This window comes from Acanthochromis polyacanthus, chromosome 16 (genome assembly GCF_021347895.1).
Source record: "Acanthochromis polyacanthus isolate Apoly-LR-REF ecotype Palm Island chromosome 16, KAUST_Apoly_ChrSc, whole genome shotgun sequence".
In the NCBI taxonomy this organism is placed as follows: domain Eukaryota; kingdom Metazoa; phylum Chordata; class Actinopteri; family Pomacentridae; genus Acanthochromis; species Acanthochromis polyacanthus.
The window spans coordinates 2,091,335-2,107,747 of record NC_067128.1 but is presented as its reverse complement, the minus strand read 5'-3'; the positions used below and the strand labels follow the sequence as shown (position 1 = coordinate 2,107,747).

General features: G+C 39.6%; 1 protein-coding gene across 1 annotated transcript in view; it reads right to left on the bottom strand.

Annotated features, from left to right (window-relative positions):
• The window catches only part of flrt2 (fibronectin leucine rich transmembrane protein 2), a 63,587-nt gene extending 51,214 nt beyond the window's left edge, over positions 1-12,373 (bottom strand). Inside the window, exon 1 of the mRNA XM_051936588.1 lies at positions 12,251-12,373. The gene's annotated coding sequence lies outside the window, so the exon portion shown is untranslated. The remainder of the gene's footprint in view (positions 1-12,250) is intronic.
• Between the last annotated feature and the right edge of the window lie 4,040 nt (positions 12,374-16,413).

Genomic DNA, 16,413 nt, shown 5'->3' with positions numbered 1-16,413 from the left:
CAAGCAAGGCAAAAAGGAAACACAAGACGACAAAGACGAGAAAGAAACGACAAAAAACAACAAAAACAAGAAGAAAATATTACAAAAATCAGCTGTATGGCAAAAAAAGGACAAAAGACAGAAGCAAGAAAAAGACACAAAAACAACCAAAACGAGACAAAAGACAACAAAAAGTGAAACAAAAAAGACAACAATAAGACAAAACACAAGCGAGACAAAAGGAAACACAAGACGACAAAGACAAGAAAGAAAACGACAAAAACAACAAAACAAGAAAAAAATATTACAAAAATCAGCTGTATGGCAAGAATAAAGGACAGAAGACAGAAGCAAGAAAAAGACGCAAAAACAACCAAAACGAGACAAAAGACAACAAATAAAGTGAAACAAAAACACAAGCGAGACAAAAAGGAAACACAAAACAACAAAAAATGAGACAAACGACTAAAGTCAGACAAAAAACAACAAAAACATGACAAGATATGACAAAAACGAGGCACAAAAATGACAAAAGAACGATGAACAATCCAGTATTTTACATTCTAATCAAATGAACTTGTCATGGTCTAGAAATGATTTTTAAATTTATAAGTTTTACTAATTTACAATCTGCAGTTAATGTCCTCTCTGGAATCTTTACAAAGTCGTCCACAGGGCGGATTGGACCCTCTGGAGGTCCGCTTTTGGCCCACGGGCCTCATGTTGGACAGCCATGGACTGGATATTTTCCCACGTGAAGGGATCGTTTAATGTCAGGATATTCCGTTGCGAGTTTGGCCGCGGGTGAGGAGCTTTCAGGGCAGGAAGGGCAGGGTTAGGGTTAGGGTTAGGGTTAGGGAGTTGCATCACGTCTGTGTGCTTGTTTAGTTTTGGAAGGTTAGCCGGTGCATTGTGTCAGCTAGACCTTTGTTCCCACCTGCATCACTGAGTCACAAGACTGCAACAACAAAAGCAGAGCATGAAGTCACGCCGGCCGGTAAACAGGTGAAGGAGCTGATGGAATGACAGCGGTGGGGACTAGAAACGACAGGCGTTCGCTTGAGCTCAGACTGGCAGCGTAAATTACATTTTTGGCATATCCAGATTGGAATCAGATTGCTTTCTAAAAGTGCGGACGAGCAAAAAAAAAAAAAAACTTGGTCATACTAGAGGTGGTTTGAAATTTGACTCAAATCAAATTGTGAGCGACTGAACCCGAAGCCACTCAAATCCGATTTTCACCGTCCTTTACGTCACTTAAAGCCCGTAACGCAGAACACATGACGGTGACATCACACCGAGCTGCTCTGGAAGAACTACACTGGAAAAATGCCCTCTCAAAACAAGAAAAAAAACTTATTTCAAGGAACTTTTACCTTGAAGAAAGTGGAAAGAATCTGCCAATAGAACAAGTGAAAAATGTCTTGGTAAGATTTCTTTGAAATAAAAGCTGATATTTTAGAAATATTGAGATCTTTAAAATTAGCTGGGAAAACTTATTTTAAGCTTTATTTACCAGGATTGTCAAGCTTAGGGGTCTTTAAAAAAAAGCCAGACATGCTAAAAAATAGTAATTTTTCACTTAAAAGCAGATTTTTGCTTTCATGTAACCTCCTAATTTTGAGATGTATTAACCCTATTTGAATTTTCTTGTAAAATACAAGTCAAAACAAGATAATTTCCAAGATTGTTTGCCTTAACAAAATATTTAAGATGCATGTCTTAAAGCAAGTCCCTCCATCTGCTGAAACATCACTTGTTAAGTGATTTATCCTTAAATCAAGTGGGATGAGACATTCTGACTAAAAATAAGACAAACAGACTTGGTAAGATGTTGAGTTTTTGCAGTGTACCTGGACCTGGTACTGAGTAAAAGTACGGTTAAAATACAGCAAGAATGTCTGGTTCAGATACATCTAGACCAGGGGTCGGCAACCCACGGCTCCGGAGCCGCATGCGGCTCTTTCAGCCCTCTGTTGTGGCTCCCTGTAACTTTGGAAAATACATTGTTCTGCCTTTCAGGCGCGTTTCAACGCATTTTATATAGAGAGTTTTATTGTGAAATTACCGCTCTTATTTTGACGTGTCACTTCACTGGATGTGCTGCTGGGGTTTTCCCCTGGCTGGGACATGAGAGCGCAAGGTTGATGCGGAGGAGATGGGAGAAGCAACGCCTGTAGTTTCACATCGTTTTGTACTCAAGAATGGCAAGCCTGTTTATTAAGCTCCACTCCAAGAAAGACACGTCTTGTCTTTGAGTCAAAAGTACTCATGATAGGGTAATACACGTTACTCGCAAGAACACGGCAGCAGGTCAGAGAGTCAGAGGAGTGACGTCTTGGAAACAGGGCAGCGACTTAACCGGAGAAAAGTTATTAGCTTAAGATAAATAGACAAATAGATTTTACAAGTCAAATAGACATCGCAAAATATTGATTTCCAGCTAACATTATGTAACATATGAGGTCCAAGAGCAAAAATGACATTAACCTGGTAAGATAAATATTAGTGGAAGGACACAATTTTAAAATGAATCTAATTAGAGGCTTTGTAATTAATTAATCACGACTGATTAACAAGGGCATAGAAGTAAAAAAAAAAGCGATAAATGCAGTGTTGTCTTCATTTTAAATGCCAAAAGGATTTTGCGGCTCCCGGTGTTTTCTTTTCTGTGGGAAACGGGTCGAAATGGCTCTTTGAGTGTTAAAGGTTGCCGACCCCTGATCTAGAGCAAGAGTGTCCTACACGTGGCCCACGGGCCAAAAGCTGATGTGGTGTTGTGTTTTTATCATCTTGTGTCTCATTGTTGTCATATTTTGCCTTGTTTTTGTCAGATTTTTGCTGCTTGTCCTATGTTTTAGTCATTCTGTTTCTCATTTTTTGGTCATTTTGTGTTTCCTTTTTGTCTCAGTTGCATTGTTTGTCTACTTTTTTGTCATTTTGTTTCTTGTTTTTGTCATTTTGACACAGAAAATGACTTTTATTGGCTTATAGGCGTCTCTAAGGTCAACCAAAGAAACCGTTATTCTTCGAAGGGTCGAAACTTCCAGAAAAGCTTCGAGCTCCAAATCTGTGAGGATGATCTTAACTAGCATCTGCCGCTCATCGATCCAGACTTTAACTCGGTAAATATTAAACATTAGGGTGGCTCCTATGAGTCTACGAGCAGTTTCATTGCCAATAATCTGGTCAAACATCGGCTCTGACCAGATCTCTCCACCGATTGTTGGGGAGGTGAAACTGAAACTCCTGCAGTCTGAGCCCAGTATTAGAATGGCATCCTTTCCATGAGATCATTAAAGAGAAACACACTGAGCTAAAAGTTGACTCAGATTGGGTGGATGTAGGACAGATGCAAGTGTGCCAATTGAATGACGCACAAAAGCCCAAATTTAACTTTAAAGTCACAACATAGCGGCAGTTAAAGAGTCTTTATCTTCAGCAATGTGAGTAAAAATGTAAGCGTGATTAGATCGCTGAACGTGAGCGTCTCTCACCTGGACCGGCAGATCAGTGGAAGCAGATAGAGCCTTAAACACATAAACAAGAACCATGTTCTCTGGAAACTGATTTAAAGCCAATACCCTGCAAATGACCTTTAATGTGGAAGAAAAAGGGGGAAAAGAGAAAGTTCATTTTGGACAACTGTCAGCCTTCAGAAAGGAACAAGGAGCTCTGACTGGAAACTTTTTTACGGCCTTACAAGTCACAAAGGCCGAGCTCTTAATGTGAAAAATAGCTCAAGCTGTCGAATAAAAAAATACAATATTCCCCATTGGAACGCTATGGAGTAGAAGGAGAAAGCAGCAGAAAATGGAAATGCTCAAGCACCCTAAAATTGTACAGTGCAGCAAATGTGCTTTCTGGCAGCGCTGCTGGATATGAACGTACAAACATTCCTGGCTTGTGATGCCGCCCGCATCGCCTCTATCGCTCCAGTGTGAAAGTATGAGAGGACTCATCTCCGTTCTTTATCTAATCTGCACTTCTCTGTTTTCATTCTCGAAAGCTGCTCCCTGAGCCGGAGTGTGTAGAACAGCCACAAAAACCAACACATGGACACCAAATGCAACATCGCTTGTAAATGACAACAGACATTTCCCCTTTAAAGACAAACTTTGAGAGACAAATTGAGTTTTTATGAGGTGTGAACATAAAATCGGAGATAAGATGGCGGGATGGGGGCGGACGGGGATCGACCGGCTCCTGAATGCATCAGCAGCATGAAGCCTGTTAAAAGTTCAGTGCGGTTGAGGCTGGAAATCACAGAGTGGAGCTCTGCGTTGTGTGCTGTGCGCCTGCTGGCAGCCCTTCTGGCTGGCATTCACCGATGCTTTTTTGGCTGCTTTCAGAAGGATCCAAAGCAAACAGGAACGGCTCTGCTTACAGGCCGTAAAACATGTGTGTCAGCCTTCTCCTCCACGGACGGCACTGTACCGCACAAAATGGCAAAACGGCGCTCACATTTTCTCACTGAGCTAATGCAAAATATTAAAGTCGCTTCCAATTAGGATGATAAACGAGCTGTTTGGGATTTTTAAGGTTTGGATCTGGAAGCTACCATGACAGTACCATAGACCAGGGGTGTCAAACATGCGGCCTGAAGGCAAAAATACCAATGGATGACTCCATCTTTGATGCACATTTGATGGTACAGACTCTGGTTTTGTCATATTGACCCCTGAAAGCTACATTTAACATCTACCAACTACAGTACTGCTCGTACTAGAGCTGTCATGATATCAGATCTTCACTACACAATTGTTATGACCCAAAAAATCAAGACAGGAATATTAATGCTATATCTAATGGGTGTCAAATGTGCGGCCCCAGGGACAAAATCGGCCCGCTAGATGACTTTGTAAAGTGTAAAAATTCCAGAGAAGATATTAACTGTAAATTTTAGACAAGTAAAACTGTAAATTTCAACTAATTTCTAGACCATGACAAGCTGTTTTTTGTCTAACCCTAACCCTATCAAATGTACATCAAAGATGACGCCATTCATTGGTTTATGAGCAACCGCTTTGAGGTTTGTCTGGAATCGAACATAACAAGCAAATTTTTACAAAAACAATGGCAGTATGGCAGCGACCTGTCAATTACAAGGTGGCTCCGACCTAAAACATACTGTACTGTATCGCTATTTTACTCTAAATGGGACCAAAATTTACAAAATAAACACCATTCTGTATTGTAGGAGACTCGAAACTAGCTGTTGAGATTATAAAATAATTCTGCAAATGTTTGCTGATTGAGCAGATCAAAGCGAAGCAGACTCATTTTCTCATAGACTTCTACACAATCGGCTAACCATATGAGCTGCCCCCTGCTGGCTGTTAGACAGAATGCAGATTTAAGGCAATTCTGGCTTCTCTCTTTACATCATCCGTCTTTTATATCCAGTCCACATCAGGCTCCCCAGTGCTGCATCGTGCTTTAATAGTTAGTACATTTCTTCGAGCGTCACAGATAACCCAGAATGACTCATCAGAATTTGATCTACTCTTTCTAATCATCAGTTGGCTGGAGGAAATCTCTCAGCCGATGTCGCTGTGTGGGTTTCAAAGGATGAAAGTCTGTGCAGACTTTGATGGCGTATCACAGGGTTGAGTTTGGGCTCAGCTCTCCGTAAATTACTCCGATTCCAATCACGACACTGCAGATTAGAAGACGTCAAGTCAGCCTGCACGGATCCAGCATTAATCAAATTACAGCAACCGAAAAAACAAACCACCTGGAAGACACTAATGTAGTCAGCGTTATTGTGCCAGACTTCTACTAATTACAGCGTTTGACCAATCAGCTTCAATCCGTAGCTTGTTCTCGTCATGTTTTCCGCAACTCAAACTTTACTTCAAACCAGAGAAATAATCTAATAATGCCATTTGCTGTTTACAGTGTGGCAGGCGCTGGGTCTTTGCCATCCGGAGAGGGGCATGCGAGCCAGATTTAAACGTCTGCTCTGAATGTTTATGGGGTTTCTTTGTGCCTAAGTGGTTTGAATTGCAGAGCTTTTGCTGAACATCGTTACTGCAGCAATCAAAGCTGTGATTTTCCTCTTTAACTGCTCTGTAAAGAACAAATCAAAGATGCTGGTAAACGTCGGCTGATTCATGTGGAAAAAAATAATTTGTCACCTCTGATGTTGAGGCGCATTTAACAAAACTCGGATGAGCCAAAAAACGGCTGAAATATGGCAAAAGCAGCGGGTTTTTTTCCTCGCTTGTTCCGCTCTGGTCATCTCTTAGAGGTCAAGGTGAGTATTTGTACCTCTGCGATGGCACTCTGTCTCTTCCAATGACAGCTTCCACATAAACGCCGGCAGTCACGAGCCGGAGATTATGAGCGCTTGATGAAAACGGCTATTGGTGGATTTATCACGGCGCTCGGTTCGACCTCCAGACACATGTGAGGTCACTTATTGCAGCTCATGTTTTTTACATCGGTCTTGTTATTCCAATGTCTAAGCCCCTGACTATAATCTAATGACTGTGCTGTGAGTGTCCAGGTATTACCTTCAGAAAATATACACTTGCAACATTCTTTCAGAACTATTGAGTTCTGTTTATTTTAAAGCCTGCAGGAAGAATTTGAGCCTCGCTGGCAGAAAGATGTATATATAGAGTCATTTTTTATAGACACTTAACTCCAATTAACCTCCATTCTCCTATTTGCCTATAATCACATTATCCTCTGGTATTCCACTCTATTTTTCTTTCATTCGGGAGAGGCCGTGTGTCCAGAGAACAGTGCAAGAACAAGCTTCTCCTTGTGTTGGATCTCCCAGTTGGCAAGAAAACCAGTCCATGGTCTTCACTCTGTCTTTTGTCAGGTCTGAGTTCTGTCCTGAGGCCACGTCTGTTGGACGTCTGATTCGGCCATCAGCTGATTCTATAGCAGGGGGTGTCCAACATGAGGCCCGTGTTCCAAAACCAGCCTGCCAGACGGCCTAATCCAGCCAAAGGGATGACTTTGTAAAGTGTATAAAATCCAGAGAAGACATTCACTGCAGGTTGTAAATTAGTAAAACTATAAATTGAAAATGATTTCCAGACCATGACAAGTTGTTTTGATCATAAAGTAAAAATATTAGATTGTTCATTGTTCTTTTGTCATTTTCTGTCTCATTTTTGTAACATTTTGTCTTTTTTGTTTGCTTTAATCATTGTTTTGTGTATCATTTGTCGTTTATCTTGTTTTTTGTCTCCCTGTAACTTTTTTGTCTAATTGTTAGTCTCCATTTTGTTTGTTTCATGTTGTTTTTCTCATTTTTGGTCATTTTGTGCCTTGTTTTTGTCATTGTGCGTCTCATTTTTGCAATATTTTGCCTTATTTTTGTTGTTTTTTTTCTGACGTCTGTCGTTTAGATCATAAAGTAAAATATGAAATCAGTCGATTCCAGATGACAGTGACTATTTTTTTGTGCCTTTGTGGAAACAGTGATTTGTAGGTTGTAATGTGGAAATGAAAAACTGAGGCATAATGCTGTGAAATTAAATTAAATTTTCTTTAGAAATTTCAGGTTGTTCATAATGTTTGGTAAAAAGATAATTCATTGAATGTGAACATTTCCAGAATATATATATTTTTTGCACTAAAACAAAGGAAAGATATGGAGTTGGAGTTATTTATAGGTTATTATGCTGTGATTTTACTGGTCAGGCCCACTTAAGATCAAACTGGGCTGAATGTGGAACCTGAACTAAGGTGAGTGTGACCCTCATGCTCTTCAGTACAACACGTTAAAGATGTATTATTAGGGCTTGTCGAGGATTCACTGCTCTGTCTGGTTGTTTCTAGTTTACTGTAAGTTTCTAAATGACAGAATAAATTAAGAGGACTGTTTAAAAAAAAAGGAAAAAAAAAAAGATCCAGCCGTGTTTTTCATTCCCTTATTAATTTCTAATACTCTCAAGACATGCTGACTCATTCCTCCTGTCAAAATAATGTCAAATGATTTTAATTCTCAGCATTAAATGTCTTCAAATGGACAGTTTGGAACCAGACGCTTGAATCTGTGCCTCTTTCTTTCCCCCACGCCGCACAAAAAAACACATTCCAGCTGTCGACTGTGCTCATTCATGTACTAAATGTATGAAACTGTTCCTGACTACCTGCCTGTCCCCTAAAGCAATTATAGGTGCAAGTGTTCACTTTTGGCACTTTTAAACCCCTACGCCTCAAAAAGGCGCCTGTTGAGCTGTCACTCACACGGACACATTAGCAACACATTTTCTAGAACTCTTGCATGAACAATGATGTGGGAAATGTGAAGATTTGAGAAGATGCCACTTCAGTTTGGTTCAAACTTCACACGTCCGCTCCAACTCACTTAAGGCAGAATTAATGGAGACATTTATTACAACGCTACCAGTTACTGTACAGATACAGACTCGACATGAAAAATGGGAACTAACAGTTTGCTTCACTGCAAACATGTGCTGCTTGCAACAGTATAAAACTGTGAAATCAGGAAATCAGAATCAGCTCCACTTTGACCAGCTGCTAACATATCAATCTATAGGTAAAATAAATTTATAAATATACCAACATGAGCCACTCTACCTTCATACCAAGTACTTTTATTTGTGATTTAGCTGATCATATTTTGACTTTAAACACAGTCATTTTACTTTGAATAAAATGCTTCGCTATTGTGGTACTTTTAATAAGCAAGAGCTGATTACGTTTTGTTGGAATGCTAATAAATTGACAAAAAAACCCTCAAAACATAGTTTACATTACAGACTGCATCAAAATGGGTTAGTAAGCAAAACAAATATTAAAAAAAGTGAGCTAAAAATTTATTGAAGCAGTCCAAAACAAAAGATTAAATTGTTAGCTAAAAGTAGGCTAATTAGCTAAAGGTTGAAAAAACTAGCAAAGAACGCAAAAATGCTGTAAACAGTGAACATAAATTTATGTAGCTATAAGGCAATGATTAAACTAATAGAAATGGATATTTGTAAATCTTAAGGTAAACATTTTGAATAGCTAACTAGCGAAGCATAATATATAAATAGCTGAAATTGTTAGCTAAAAGTAGGCTAATTGACTAAAGGTTAAAGGTTGAAAAAACTAGCAAAGAACACATAAATGCTGTAAACAGTGAACATAAATGTATGTATAATGTGATGATTAAACTAAAAGAAATGTTGTAAATCTTAAGGTAAACATTTTGAATAGCTAACTAGCTAAGCGTAATACATAAATAGCTGAAATAGTTGGCTAAAAATAGGCTAATTGCTAAAGGCTAATGGTTGAAAAAGTTAGCAAAGATAGAACGGATAAACGCTGAAAAACAGTGAACATAAATTCATGTATAAGGCGATGAAATGATTAACTAAAAGAAACAGATATGTTTTAAATCTTAAGGTAAACATTTGAATACACAAATAGCTGAAATAATTGGCTAAAAGTAGGCTAGATAAAGGGTAAAATAGCTAAGAGATGGTAAAAAAATCTAAAAAGTAACCCTAAATGTGTGGACAAATTGCTGAAATAGTTAACTAAAACAAATGTCTTTATGGCTTAAATTGCTGGCTATGAGAAAGTAGACATTTGGATAATTAGCCAATAATAAGAGTTAAACAGCTGACAGGATAATAGTTGATATAGATAGCTAAGAAGGGGTAAATATTTGGAATAATTATACAAAAAAGAGGCTAACTGATATAGGATGGAATAGTAAGCTAAGAGAGAGAAAATATTTTCAAAAAGAGTATAATGGTCAAGTCAAGTTATTTAAATATCACATATAAGGCAACAGATGGTGACACTAAATACTAAATATTAGAGTTAAATATTACGAGTAAATGTAGGCTAAAACTATGCTAAAGGAAAAATATATCATTAAACATTTCAGCTGACCAAAAACAACAGATGAACAGTTGAAGTAACAGAGCAAAGGCTCCAGATACTGATCAAATAGTCAAATAAAGTGAGCAAACACTTGAAATAATGAGAGGTGTTGTGTTATTTGTTTAAATACCGCAGCACACCTTTGGCACAGTTAAGTTGTGGCTTGTTTGTATGTTTGTGTAACCAGGTTCAGTTAGACATTAGTCAACCAGAACTGACCACAGGATCTGACTTAATGAATAGTTCATAAAGTCACCATGTTGCAACTCATTTATTCACAAAAACAACACCTGAAAACTGCCTTTTAAAGGATTACAATGCCCATAATGTCTTAGCATTGTGTTATCCGGTAAATGACTGTTTAATAGAAGAGCTTGAGCCCTTAATGGAGAAACTTCTGTCAATACATTTGCTGTAACTTGACTTTAGAGAACAAAACCGAGGCATGAATGAGGTAAGGAGTCATGAAAAGGGCTTCAAATAAGACATCTTGCTGTGTTTTCACCGTTACTAGTTAAGAAGCTTAAAGGCAACTGGCAGCTACGGGCAACTTTTAAGGTGGAATGTTTTCTTGGACGTTGCTAAGTGCATGAATCAATCAACACACCCTGAATGTCCAAACGACAACTCTGAGCTTTCGTTTGTGTTGGATCTCTTGGTTGGCGTACGGCTTAGCGATGATTGGATCTCCCAGCACTTAAGGAAACGTACGTGAAATTCAACCGGATTATGTGAAACATGAATATTCTGTTTCCTCATTCAGAGAAAAAAAGTTGATCCTGCAGCAGCAAAACATGTTTAGAATTTATGAACCGAGAATAATGAAGTTCAAAATGAGTCAGCAAAGAAAGGACAAAGATAGATAGATAGATAGATTAGATTAGATGGACCGCTTCCAGGAGCTCACATGGTACATTTAAGAAAAAAAGGAATATATGTGCTGATATTTTACAATAAAAACAGCATTAAAAAGTCTAATTAAAGTAAAAATAATAACTCTGACCCTAGAGCAATGTTATGAAACACACAACAACTAAACGTACTAAAAATTTACATTTCAACTGTATGAAAAGCAGTATTTTATGATCCATGACACATTTATATAGTGTAACTATAAAAATCTGTTCCAACGCACGTATCTGTAAAGCGACGGCTGGGTGGATAAAGGTGAGAAGGAGCGTTTCCTTTCAGGTCGCCTTCTGCTCGACGTCTTTGCATCAACACTATTATGTCGGAGGAAATAAAAAGCAGCCGCCGCAGCAAATATCCTGCTGCTACTGTAAAGCACAGAGGTAACAGCCAACGTATGAAGATAATTAAATGTTAGAGGTCACGTGTAGACGGTGGAGAGGTGTGCGCCGCTGTTCTCTGTACGCCGTAATGTTGACTCATTAATCACATCCATTGGCAGTCATGGTCTGGGATTCGACGTGTTAAGTCAAAGCCGTGAATAACACAGCTTTGTAAATTGAGTGCATTCGGGGCAGCTTTTCCTGGCAAAGCGAAAATAAATAAAATAATAACAAGGAAAAAAAAAAAGCTTTTGATCATAGAGATGTCATTATTTCCCAAGAAGCGAGTCGTGTTTACCTGTGAGAGCCGGTGGAGGACTTCACACCCATTTAAATAATGAGACCACAGCAGAAAGATGTTTCACATAATTGTTCCTGCTTCACCTCAGACAGTTTTAAAAGTTATCGCCGGAATGCTCACAATTATTTCCAGTTGTTTTTCTGCAGCCGGTGGCAGATTTCAGAATGTAAACTTGGCCCTTTACACTGTTCTGATTTTTTTTTAAAACAACCCCTGAGACAGGATGCACTCTTTTATTGGGCTTTTTTAAAAGAAAAATAATAATAATGTGTGCTCAACCTTTTTTCCTTTAAAGCCTCCTGTGGGGCCAGCTATTAAAATCATCAACCCTGTTTAAAAAGTTTGCTTCGGAGGCATTCGTCGCCCCAAAGGTTGACAAGACAAGCGCAGGAGGTCAAGGGAAGAGACACGGCGAACAACAGGCAGTGAACTAGAAAGAAACACGGTGGCCATGAATAATGCATGGATGAAAAGGTTTATCTAATGGCACTCTTAAAACTTTTAAAAGTTCATCTTTGCTTTCAGCTGGAGATGCTCTCCGTTAAAATACTCGTTTTTTTTTTTCTTTTTCCAGCTTCCACTGCAGCCTTCTTCCCTCAAACTCAGCTTGAGAGAGAGAGACACTGATTGGTTTAATTATGTTTGCAGTGATTAAGCATCTTAATGGTGCTCATCACAACGTGAGACTTGAATCACAATGATTTTGGAGATGTGACATTTGAGATGCAGTTTTGAGGAGAAAAAGAGACGCAGAGAAAAACTCACTCAGCCTGGCAGACGACTCAAAAAAAGAAAAAAAGAGAGAGACACTTACTGTCTTTAGACACTTGGTGGTCATGGCAGGGTCAGGGAGGAACAGAGGCGCTGAGAGAGTGGAGAGCGCGACCTCACGGCGTTTCCCTTCACATCCCGACCCGGCGACGAGACCGACGGGGCTCGTTAACTTGAAAAAGCCTGGATGGAGGGCGGTAGGCTCACTGGAGTGTGTCTGGAGGAAAGTGAAGGCACCAGGCAGTCAGACAAAAGCAGAGAGAATTCAAAGAGCAGCTCCTCTTCCTCCTTCGCTTTCTCTGGTGTAACTTAACCCCCCGAGGAGCCCCGGCGAAACCGACACACAGAACCAGTTCCAGACCTGTCTCGCTCCGACGAGGCTGCCTCGCCCCCTCTCCGGGTTTTTTCTCCCGTTTTTTGGTATCATTCAGCTCTTGATTCCGCGGCCCGGCCGATGAGCTCACCGCCGGCTCGGGTTTCAGCGCCTGTGCTGGAATGCAGAGGGGCAGAGAGGCAGAGGTGCCGTGGAGGTCAAAGGCTACCGGGGTGGATGGTGTGGAGGATCCGAGAAGACAGGGCCAGAGGGGTATCTGAGGGGCCCCGGGGGAGCCGAGAACAAAACGGGAGTCGCAGGGGTCGAGGGGTACGGATGTCGCGGTAGAGTTTGACAGCTCTGGAGGCGATGGGCTTGAAGACACCGAGTACATTTACACGCTCAAGCACACACACAAACACTGAGAAGTCCCCCCAAGTGCCAGATTTATTGCTCACTAAGAGACTGGGGTGTTTCCTCAGGGAGAAAGGCTTTTTTTTCTTGTCAAGCTGCTGTTTTTACATTTTCAGCAGCATTAGCTCAGAGATAGGAATTCCACATGTGATTAAAAACAGGAAGACTGAGGGACTTTTGAAGGCCATGGGATGTATCTTGCATACGTTTTTAATAAAAGTAAAAAAGCTAATGTTTTTATGTTCATTATGATCATGTCTTATTTATTATGGAAACAATCATTTATTAATAAAAAATGACTGGATATCACTGAAATGTTAACTAAATACTCGTCCCAATTTAGACTTTTAAATAATGATCCAAATTGATTACTCATCTATTGATTTAGTGCCATGCAGCTCTGCTATAGAACAGCTCAGTAGTGAAAATGTAGACTTCCAAACCAGGCTTGGATAGTATTAGATCAAATTAGGATGATGTAATCAGACTAGAAAATAAATAGGTAAGATTTGAAACAATGTGTAATTAGAGTATAGTTACATTGTTGAGGATTACTTGATTACATTTTGATTACGTCTTTAATATGTGTCATGACTCCTCTCAGGTTGCCAGTTTTTTAAACGACTAACATTGTTTTTTAATGGTGATTTATTTATAATGGAGTTTTTGTTCCTTCGTATTTACTCTGAACATTTTGAGTAAGTGCTTCTCTTCATGAATGCTGCCAAAATTTTCACCCACAAAATTCCAAGAATCAGTTCTGGGATGGTTCCAGGCTCAGACAATCTTCTCTGGAAATATGCAATCATGAGGTCCTGATTACTCCTGAAGAGCTTGGTGAGAAACTCAGAGCAATGCCTTAATGAACCAACTGTTCCTATCCCAGCAAAGAGTTTTAAATCTATTTTGTTTTGTTTCTTAGTGTCTTTGTTTCTTTATTCCTACACTGCCTGGCATGTTTGCACTGGGGTATTTCAGTCCCATCTATGTCCTGTACACATGACAAAACTGACAATAAAGCTGACCTTGACTTTGACTGAATCCTGTATCGGACATACTTTACAAATCCTGAGAGACTGGATGCATTCAAACTCACATTTGCAAGACTTTAAGATTCTTCTTCCATTGACTTAACCTCTAAAAATGCTTCTCTGTGAATCAAAGTTCCATATTTAGAAGCTCTTTTCCGTGAAAACAATCCCTTCTTGCCTTTAAATGGCTAAACTGTTGTTTTCTCTAGAATCATACCTTTGTGACTCAAACACACCAGCTCACCTATGCCTCTGCTCGAACTCTGGAAAACCACTCTGTACTAAACAACGACGAGTTATAATATTGGACCAGAGGAGGTCCTCGACTTACATCAGAGCTCCGTTCCTACTGATCTATGTAAGTCGATTTTCATCATAAATCAGACCTCCAGCTTTTTATTCTGTCTAATTTCACTTCCATGGAGACGGCTTTCCTTTTCTTCCAAACATCAGAAGAGTCTGACTTATGCTGGGAGCCATGATGAAGAACAACAAGACGACATGGTCATCAATATCCCCCGCCACATGTGATGTCTATGAGTCTATATCCAAGATAGTGATCAAGGGCCATAACTCTGTTAAATATTATCGCACAGGTCTCATTTTCGAACTTGATCAAGGTGTCCATGGTGTGAAGCTACACACTAAATTTCATAATCCTAGCTGGAATAGTTTCTGAGAAAAGCTGTCCCCTTCATCTCTGACGGACGGACGGACAGACGGAGGCCAAACCTATATCCCCCTTTTCCACTTCGTGGAGGCGGGGGATAAAAAGTTAGTGAATGTAGCACAATCCAAGGAGTACAACCAGAGAATGGAAACAAAGCTGTCTGATAGAGCCGCGTGACGACCTATTTGTCCGCTCTGCTCATCAACTAGTTCCACATAAGCAGCTCCAACATAATGATGAAATGCCGTAAGTTGAGGACGTCGTAAACCGAGGACCCCCTGTAATTCCGTCATACATGTTCGAACTAGAAACCAATTACGAAGAAGAACACAGACAGCTCCGCAAGTTTGGTTCCTGATGTTTGTTAAGAATAAAAAAAATGGAAGTCTGAATGTGTGTTTTTGAGGATGTCATCAGACCACTGCAGCTTGGAGGCAGAAATACTCAGCCATGGCGCTGAAAGCTCATTTTACTCATGATGTGATCTTCCAGGTGATAAAAATACACCATGTGGACATTTTTAACAAGGTAAAAAACTAGATTTTTATAGGAGAGGGTCTTTAAGGAATCTAACCTGGACAGATGCATCCTGAGTGTCGTCTCCAGAGCCGGACGGACCTCTGCGGGAATGTCGGCTGGTCTCGCTCCGATATCAGCGCTGCTATCAGGTATCAGTGTGGTCATCTTCAGGTGCTTCACGAGGGAGTCGACTCGGCTCGCTGCTCTCCTCGTTCCTAGATGAAGCACGTACATGATGTCAGCAGACACACAGCTGCACAGCTCTGCAGAATCCTCCTGTTACTGGGCCTTCTTGATATTTAATACATGAATACGGAATAAATTGTTAAAGTCAAATCTTTACTCGTTGCCCTTAAATCAAAGAGGGAATTGATCAGCAACAGAAGGAAGAATCTGGCTTTAGAAGTACAGAGAGAAGCAGCGAGGCCGGCTGTAATTACAGACCCAGAGCTGACTTTCATCTCTCAGGGAAAGATCATCACAACTTCTATTATTTTAGAAATGTTAACTCAACACGATCCACAAAAACTCATCCCAGCTCTTATAACAACTCGATTATTGTAATGCCCTTTCTAAAGGTCTTTCTGGCTTCTGGAATCGATGGAACAGCCAATCAGCCACTTCACTTTAATTGCATCAGTTTCATAAATTGTCTTTTGTTTTTTACTCTAATAAAGATTTTGATCTCGTTTAATTATGATTGTTCATCACACATTCTGTATTCCTTCTAATTTGTTGTCTTTTCCCTTTTAACCCTCAACATTATTACACATTTAGGTGTTAATCTTTGTTTTTATGAGCAGCACTGTTCATTTCTTCCACCGTGTGAATGAATCAGGATTGACTGCAATAAAAAAAAAAGCTACTAGACAAAAATGTATTTTAATGCAATAAAAAAATAGGTCAATTACTTCATCAACAGTAGCTGTACTTGCAAGAGATTTTATGGGTGGACTTAACAAATACAGATGATCCAAAATTTGAACAAAACAGCAAACAATGCTCTATGAAGAATCTTTAATGGAGCCTTTGGAGCAATATTAGAGCTAAATTTGCTGTCATTATGGACCTTTTTGTTCATAAAATGCTAAGTTTAAAATGTATTAATTTTCAAATGTATCTTTTATGTCACTTTTTTGGGAGCTACACGGCTCCGGCCAACCAGAAGAAGAAGTCCAGTAAAACAGTACGGTTAGTGTGACCTGGATGTTTTTGAGAATCATTACAGAAGCAGAATAAATAAATGGATATCAGAGATT